The 8800-nt window shown below is 44.3% G+C and overlaps 1 protein-coding gene across 1 annotated transcript in view; it reads right to left on the bottom strand.

The window, feature by feature from the left end:
- Window positions 1-1586, bottom strand: part of KATNAL1 (katanin p60 subunit A-like 1) — a 64003-nt gene extending 62417 nt beyond the window's left edge. The window contains exon 1 of the mRNA XM_006832045.1: window positions 1506-1586. The gene's annotated coding sequence lies outside the window, so the exon portion shown is untranslated. The remainder of the gene's footprint in view (window positions 1-1505) is intronic.
- Window positions 1587-8800: the final 7214 nt, after the last annotated feature.

Here is an 8800-nt window from a genome sequence, read left to right on the forward strand (position 1 = left end):
GAGTGGCTATGAGTCAGAATCACTGTTGTTGTTGTTTTGTGCCGTTGAGTCCGTCCCGACCCATAGTGACCCTGAACAGGGTTTCCAAGACTGTAACTCTTTATGGGAGCAGAAAGTCTCATCTTTCTCCTGCGGAACAGCTGGTAGTTTCGAACTGCTGACCTTGCGATTCGCAGCCCAACTTGTAACCACTAAGCTACCAGAGCTCCTTGTGAGTCAGAATCACTACTAGTGTTTAAAGCCAATGCTTTAAACACTAAAGCACTGTAGTTAAGATTCATTAACAACTTACAACGTGCAGATGACACAACTTTGCTTGCTGACAGCAAAGCGAACTTACAACACTTCTGAAGATGATGTTCAAAGACCACAGCCTTCAGCATGGATTCGACCTTATTGTGAAGCAAACAAAATCTACACAACCGGACCAGTACCATCATGATAAATGAAGACAAGACTGAAGTTGTCATGGATTGTGTTTTACTTGGGTCCACAATCAAGGTCCAAAGAAGCAACAGACAAACCGTCATTAGGTAAACCTACTGCACAAGACCTTTTTATAAGGTGTTTAAAAGTAAATATGTCTCCTTGAGGACTCAAGCCATGGCATTTCCAATCACCTCGGATGCATGTGAAAGCCGGAGAAGGGACACAGAAGACCAGAGAAGAATCTCTGCATTTGAATTACGGTATTAGAGAAGAGTACTGAATATACCACATACAGCCAGAACGCATCTGTCTTGGAGAAAGCAGAGCCACAGTGCTCTATAGAAGGAAGATTGGCGGGACTTCATCTCACATTATTTAGACATGTCTTCAGGAGAGAACAGTCACTTGAGAAGGACATCTTGCTTGGTAGAAGGACAGCAACAAGAGGACACTCCTCAATGAGATGGAACGGCAGTGTCTGCAACAATGGACTCAACTCCGCAAATTTGTAAGGATGGCGAAGGACAGGGCAGGGTCGCTGAGTCGGAACAGACTTGATGGCATCTAACAAACAATCATCTAAATCTACACTAATTTTCAAAACTGAAATACTCAATCTGTTATGTAGGCAGTATTCAGTCTGCTAAGTGTGGGGGGACCTCATTTTACAACCATGGGTCTAATTTTAAAAATGCAAAACGGGGGAGAAGAAAAACAGATACCAACTAGTAAACCCAATGGTCTCTCATCTACCTCTACAAACAATCTTAAATATCGCTGCCCGTTGAGCTACCGTTAATTGATGGTTTCATTTGCAAAGACTCTGAGCTCCTTTAGCATTAAGGTGATCCGATACCGAGACATCAGGGGACGGATTCATTCCCAGGTGTGTGACATACATACGGTTCTGCACCGACAGCAGCACCCAGGGAGGATCAGAGGCGGGCAGGCCCAGGCCCTGCAGCCGGTGGCTGCTCATCCCTGGGACTGCCCAGGGCGGTGGCTCGGCCGGGGTGGGGCCGAGCGCTGCAGCCGAGTGGGTCCAATGAATGGCAAGGCGGGAAACCCAATCTCACCTCCACTTCCCTTTCCCGGCGCACAGAGCCCAGGTCCAGGACCACCCTGGAGCCCCCTCAAGGCAAAGACAGATTTGCTTTCCCTCAATCCGCTCAAAGTTTGTCGGTCGCTCCCAGTGACCAGGGCCGCCGGGCTTTGTAGTTCGCCGGTCCAAACCACTCCACCGCAGCTTCGAGCCCGAGGCGTCACCGAACTACAATCCCCAGGATGCCCCGCGATCCCGTGCTCCCCTCCCCCACGACGGCCGGCTCCTGGCCCCGGCGTCTCCGACCGCTCACCGGCGGGTCAAAAGATGGGGCGTGGCCGTCCTCCGTGACTGCCCCACCACCTGCTCTCCCGCTGGCGCAGTCTCCCTTGGGCTCATTACCTAGGTGCCGCACGTGGCCGGATGACCCGTGGGCGCCGAAGTCCAGGTGGGTGGGGGTGGGGCTGAAATCGCAGCTGCCGCCTCCGAGTCCGTTACTTCGCGACATGCGTGGAAGGCGGCGCGGCGGTGGACGGTTGCCATGGCAGCGCGGGCCGGCGGCGGGGGAAGCGCGGGAATGGAGGGGGCGGGACCTGAGGACGTGGGGCGGGCAGAGCAGGGGGACAGCGACTTTGAGGTAATTGTGAACTGGGTGAGCGCCGGTCCTGCACAGCTGATTCTCCTGCCCGATGCAGGAGCAGCCTGCGACCTCCTGCCGCAACCAGGGATCCCCCGCTGACCCTAATCCAGGCTGGTGTATTTGCAGCCTAAACCCCATCGAGTTGATTCCCACTCATAGAGACCCTATAGGACAAACAGAAGTCCTTAGGGTTTGTGAGACTGTCAAGGTGGAAGCAGACAACCTAGTCCTTCTCCGTGATCAGATAGAATCCCCCATCTCGGACCACCTTCTTGGGATTCCACCGAGCAGACGGATGGAAAAGCATCACACAATGGGAAGTAGTCAGTCACCCTTAGAATGATGAGTCAGGAGGTTTTAGAACTTGGAAGTGTCATTTTCTTTAGAAACCAACCCTAATAACTAAGCAACCCCACGACAGTACATCTGCCCTATGGGTTTTCTGGGCTGACATCTCTACCTGGAGCAGATTACAGGTCTCTCTTCTGCCCTGCTGCAAAATAGGTTCAAACCACCCACACTTTCATGAGGAAATATGGTAAATTCTGGGAGAGGAAAAAGTGTTCTAAGGGTGTAAAGGATTCAGAATCCCATCCCTTTAGATCCTACAGATGTCTATTCCAAATCTTAGCAACCTGTTTAGGATCCCAAGGAACCCCAAGGTCACCAGTCACTCCTTGCAAACTCTGTACAGGGTTGCTTTGAGTCGGAATCGACTCACTGGCACTTAACAACAACAATCTGAATATAAAGTATGATCTTTAATCAAGACCTGCCTGTATTACTGAATTGTGACAGAAGTACATACACATACCAAGCTAACAGTGTGCCTGGAACCCCCCTGTACTGTCTTCACAGTTTCCCTGTAACTCTAAAACACAGTTTATTAAACCAAATGCAATTGGACAATGGGCAAAAGATATACAGAGACACTTACGGAAGAGACTTCACAGATGGTACATTGTTGTTGTTAGGTACCATCGAGTCCGTTCCGACTCATAGTAACTCTATGATCTATGACCCTGACATCTTTGCTCTTGAACACTTTAAACAGGTTTTACACAGCAGACTTGCTAAATGCAATACGTTGTTTAATTGCTTGACTACAGCTTCCATGTATGTTGATAGGGGATCCAAGCAAAATGAAGTCTTTGACAACGTCAGTCTTTTCTCCGTTTATCATAATGTTACTTCTTGGTCCCATTGTGAGGATTTTCATTTCTCTACATTGAGGTGCAATCTATACTGAAGGCTATAGTCGTTGATCTTCATCAGTAAGTATATCAAGTCCTCTTCCAGCAAGCAAGGTGTGTCCGCTGCATATTTTAGGTTGTTAATGAGCCTTCCACATTCTTCTTCATATAGTCCAGTTCTTGGATTATTTGCTCAGCCTAATGGATTACAAACTGGACTGCTAACCGCAAAGTCAGTAGTTCAAATCCACCAGTTGCACCATGGGAGAAAGATGAGGCTTTCTGCTCCCATAAAGATTTACAACCTCAGAAACCCTATATAGGGTTGCTAGGAGTCAGAACCGACTCGGTGGTTCACCATCACCATCACCACCACAGATTAAGTATGGTGAAAGAATACAACCCTGGCACACACCTTTCCTGATTTTAACTACTCAGTGTCCCCTTGTTCTGTTCAAACAACTGCCTCTGTTCTATGCAAACTCGTGAGCACAAGTTTTCTGAACTACCCATTCTTCACAATATTATCCACAGTTCATTATGAGCCACGTAGTAAAATGCCTATACATAGTCAATAAGGCATAGATAAACATCCTCCCAGTGGTATTTTTTTTTTTTTTTTAAACAACCTCCATCTGACAGCAGCAATGATATCCCAATTCCACATCCTCTGCTGAATCCAGCTTAAATTTCTGGATGAAGTACTGCAACCATTTTTAAATTCCCTTCACTAATTTTACTTGCATGTTATATTGTCCGGTGATCTCTGCATTCTATTGGATGGCCTTTGTTTGAAATTGGCACAGGTAAGGATCTCTTCAGCTATTTGTTGGCCAGATTGCTATTTGTTGCCAAATTTTGGGCATAAATGAGCGAGCACCTCTACTGCTCCATCAGTTTGTTCATAGAGTTCCATTGCAGCTTTGATTTTCGCCAATACCTTTGTGCAGCTTGAACTTCTAACTTCAGTACCATCGGTTCTTGATCATGTGCTAACTCTTGAAATGGTTGACCTTCGACCAATTCTTTTAAGTACAGTGACTGGTATTCCTTCCATCTTCTTTTGATACTTACCGCATCATTCAATATTTTGCCCATATTGTTGTTCTTAAGTGCTGCTGAGTCGGCTCTGACTCATAGCAATCCTGTATAAGGTTTCCCAGGAGCAACTGGTGGGTTTGAACTGTCACCCTTGTGGTTCACAGTCCAATGCTGATCCTACAGCACCACTCCAGGATTTTTGTTGTTGTTAAAAACCATTGAGTCGATTCCAACTCAATAGCCACACCAGGATGTTGTTGTTGTAGGTGCCATCTAGTTGGTACCAACTCATAGTGACCCTATTATGTACAACAGAACGAAACACTGCCCTGTCCTGGGCCAACCTCACAATTGTTGCCATACTTGAGCCCATTGATGCTGACACTTGGCCAATCCATCTCGCTGGGAGTCTTCCTCTTTTTCTCTGACCCTCCACCTTACCAAACATGATACCCTTCTCCAGTGACTGGTCCCTCCGGACAATATGTCCAAAGTATGAGAGACGAAGTGTGGCCATCTTGGTCTCTAAGGAGCACTCTGCCTGCACTTCTTCCAACACAGATCTCTTGGTTCTTTTGGCAGCCATGGAACTTGCAATATTCTCCTCCAACACCATAACTCAAAAGCATCATTTCTTTTACGATCTTCCTTATTCACTGTCGCGCTTTTGCATGCATATGAGGTTATTGAAAATACCATGGCTTGGGTCAGGTGTGCCTTAGTCCTCAAGCTGATATCTTTGCTCTTCAACACTTTAAAAAGATCTTGTGCAGCAGATTTGCCTAATGCAATACGTTGTCTGATTTCTTGACTGCTGCTTCCATGAGTGTTGATAGTTGATCCAAGAAGAATGAAGCCCTTGACAACTTCAATCTTTTCTCCATTGATAAGAACGTTGTTTATTCGCCCAGTGGTGAGGATTTTTGTTTTCTTTACATTGAGATGCAATCCATACCGAAGGCTGTGTTCTTTGATCTTCATTGGTAAATATTTTAAGTCTTCTTCACTTTCAGCAAGCAAGGTTGTATCATCTGCATATCGCAGGTTGTTAATGAGTCTTCCTCCAATCCTGGTGCCACGTTTTTCTTCATAGAACCCAGCTTCTCAGATTATTTGCTCAGCATACAGGCTGAATAAGTATGGTGAAAGAATACAACCCTGTAGAACCATTCAATATTGCAACCTGAGGCATGAACTTTTTCAATTCTTTTAGCTTGAGAAATGCTGAGTGTGTCCTTTCCTTCGTGTTTTCTAACGCCAGGCAGATCTCTGCACATTTCATTATGATACTTTACCTTGTCTTCTCGAGGTTCTGGTCAGAATTTTCTCTTCAGCTCTTTCACTTCATTTCTTCCAGTTGCTTTTGCTACTCTGTGCTTAAGAGCAAGTTCCAGAGTCTCTTCTGAAATTTTCTTTCTTTCCTGTCTTTTGTTGATCCTTTTCTTTCTTCTTGTTTGATATTCTTGATGCTATCCCACAACCCTTCTGGTCTTTTAGTCAATAGTGCCTAATGCATCCAATCTGTTCTTCAGATGATCTCTCAATTCAGGTGAGATGTGCTAAAGGTCATATTTTGACTCCCATGAACTTATTTAAAATTTCTTCAGCTTCAGCCTGAACTTGTATATGAGTAACTGGTGGTCTGTTCCACAGTCTGCCCCTGGCCTTGTCTTGTCTGATGTCATTGAGCCTCTCCGCCATCTTGTCCCCCAGATGTCATCTATTTGATGGATGTGCATGCCATCTGGTGAAGTCCATGTTGCGTAAAAGAGATATTTGCAATGAATAAGTTGTTGGTCTTGCAGAATTCTGTCATGTGATCTCTAGCATCATTTCTATCACCAAGACCATATTTTCCAACTAATGATCATTCCTCTTTATTTCCAACTGTCTCATTACCAGTATCAATGCATCTTGCTTGCATGTTTGATCAATTTCTGACTGGAAAGGTTGGTAGAACTCTTCAATTTCATCATCACTGGCATAAATTTGATTAATAGTGGTATTAAACTGGTCTTCCTTGTAGGCATATGGATATTATCACAGACAGCATTGTACTTCAAGACAGATCTTGAAATGCTCTTTCAGGTGATGAATGTGATGCAATTTCTCTTCAATTTGTCATTCCTGGCATAGCTTGAACAGATTGTCTATTCAAAATGGACAATACTAGTTCATTTCAGCTCATTAATGTCTAGACTACCAAGGTTTATGCATTCCATTCCATTTTTGATGACTTCCAATTTTTCTAGATTCATATTTCATACATCCCATCTTCCAATTTTTAATGAATGTTTACACCAGCCACTCCTTGGAAACCCTATACAGGGTTGTTATGCGTTGGAACTGACTCAAAGGCACTTAACCACAACAATTGCGGTTTCTCGTTTTTAGTTTTGTCCCATCAGCACATGAAGGTCCTGAAAGCTTTGATCCATTCACATCATTATGGTCAACTCTACTTTGAGGAGGCGGCTTTTCCCCAATTGTATTTTCAATGCCTTTCCACACTGAGGGGCTCATCTTCTAACATTATGTTAGACAATGTCATGCTGCTCTTCAGAAGGTTTTCAGTGGCTAACCATTCAGAAGTAGTCCATCTCACCTATTCCCTAGTCTGTCTTAGTCTGGAAGCCCCACTGAAATCGATCCACCATGGGTAACTCTGCTGGCATGTAAAATACCAGTGGCACAATTTCCAATATCACAGCAACACACAAGTCACCACAGTATGGCAAACTGACAGAGAAGTGGTGGACTTGAATGTAATAACAGCTTTATGTGTAAATGCCCCAACCCAGATGTCCTTCAGTAGTGAATAATTAAACTGATGCATCCAGGCCATGGAATATTACTTGCTAATGGAGTCCTAGTGTTGCGATGTATGATAAGCACTGTTTACTGCTAATCCAAGGTCAGTGGTTCAAACTTACCAGTGGCTCCTTGGAAACCCTATACAAGGTCACTAGGAGTCAGAACCGACTCAGTGGCACTTCACAACAATAAAAGAGAACAATTAATACAAGAAACAAACAAAAATAGTTGAACTTAATGAACAATGAATGTCTGTCTTGAGCATTGTGCTTGCGTTAAACAACTCTCTACATGGGATCAAACTGACAACTGGAAAACTGAGATGAGAATCTTAGGGGGCAATGAGATTATGTGACTGGCAGAGAAACAACTCAGAAGAGCAGGTCAGAATGGCTGTACAACTCAATGCCATCAACGTCACTGGATTGTACATGGAGAAACTTGAGTTGGCATAAAGAACAAACAAACATGCAATTACAAAAACAAAATCCTGATGAAGCTCAATAAAACAAAACCTGGCATTAACAATGACTTTTAACTGTCAGTTACTGAATTCATGGTGATAAAAGAATCGTGATTGTCTAGGGTCCGGAGGGGGTTTGGCTGACAAGGAATTTTCTAGAACGATGGAAAAATTCTTTCTTTTGATAAAGATATATGCTACAGAGTTATATGCATTTATTACAACTTGTAGAATGATACTCTTAAGATTTGTACCTTTCACTGTCAAAATAAAGAAACATAAAAACGTGATTCATTATTATTAGAGTTGGAAGAGACTATGGGAAGATTAGAGACCAGATCTCTGAATTTTACCCATGAGGAAAGTAAGGCCTAGAGATTTCAGTAAACAAAGAGAGAGAAAAAAAAAAAAAAAAAGTATTACTATCTTAGGCTGGATTCTCTAGAGAAGCAAAAACAATGAAACACATCTACATGTGTATATTAAGAGGAGTTTATATCAAGAGATGGCTCACACAGTTGTAGAGGTGGGAGAGTCCCAAGTCTGGGTCATATGAGCCAGTATTGGCCGGGCAGACCTGCAGGTTCAGCAGGTAAGAAGGCAGGTTGCTGCTCCCAGGTTCAGCAGGTAATAGAGGGCTGCTGGCTTAAATCCAAAGATTTGAGACATTCAGAACAAGCCAGATCCAAGACCCAGACCCAGCAGAAAGCAATCCTTGCCCAAGTAACTAGTATATTTACTCAGGCCACACCCCCAGGAAACATCCTTTCAGTTGATTGGCTGCTCAGAGCCGACCTCATCATAGAGTTGATTACATTACATTAGATCTCATCCTGGAGGAAAACTACATCTCAACTGCCACACCACAGACAGTCCAGACCCTGTCAGTTTAACAAACAGCCTTAACCATCACACTGACCCCGTCTATCTTCTAGTCATAAATGGATCTTGAGAAATGTTAGGTCCCCTGGAGGTGCAGTGAGTTAAACATTGGGCTGTTAACCAAAAGGTTGGTGGTTCCAACCCACCAACTTCTCCTCAGGAGAAAGATGAAACTCTGCCCCTGTGAAGATTTTGTCTCAGAAACTCTAAGGGACAGTTCGACTGTGTCCTCGAGGGTCACTGTGAGTCAGAATCGACTGGAAGGCAGTAGGTTTGGTTTGAGGTCCTGAGAGATT

Source organism: Chrysochloris asiatica, unplaced genomic scaffold (genome assembly GCF_000296735.1).
Source record: "Chrysochloris asiatica unplaced genomic scaffold, ChrAsi1.0 scaffold00005, whole genome shotgun sequence".
In the NCBI taxonomy this organism is placed as follows: Eukaryota; Metazoa; Chordata; class Mammalia; order Afrosoricida; family Chrysochloridae; genus Chrysochloris; species Chrysochloris asiatica.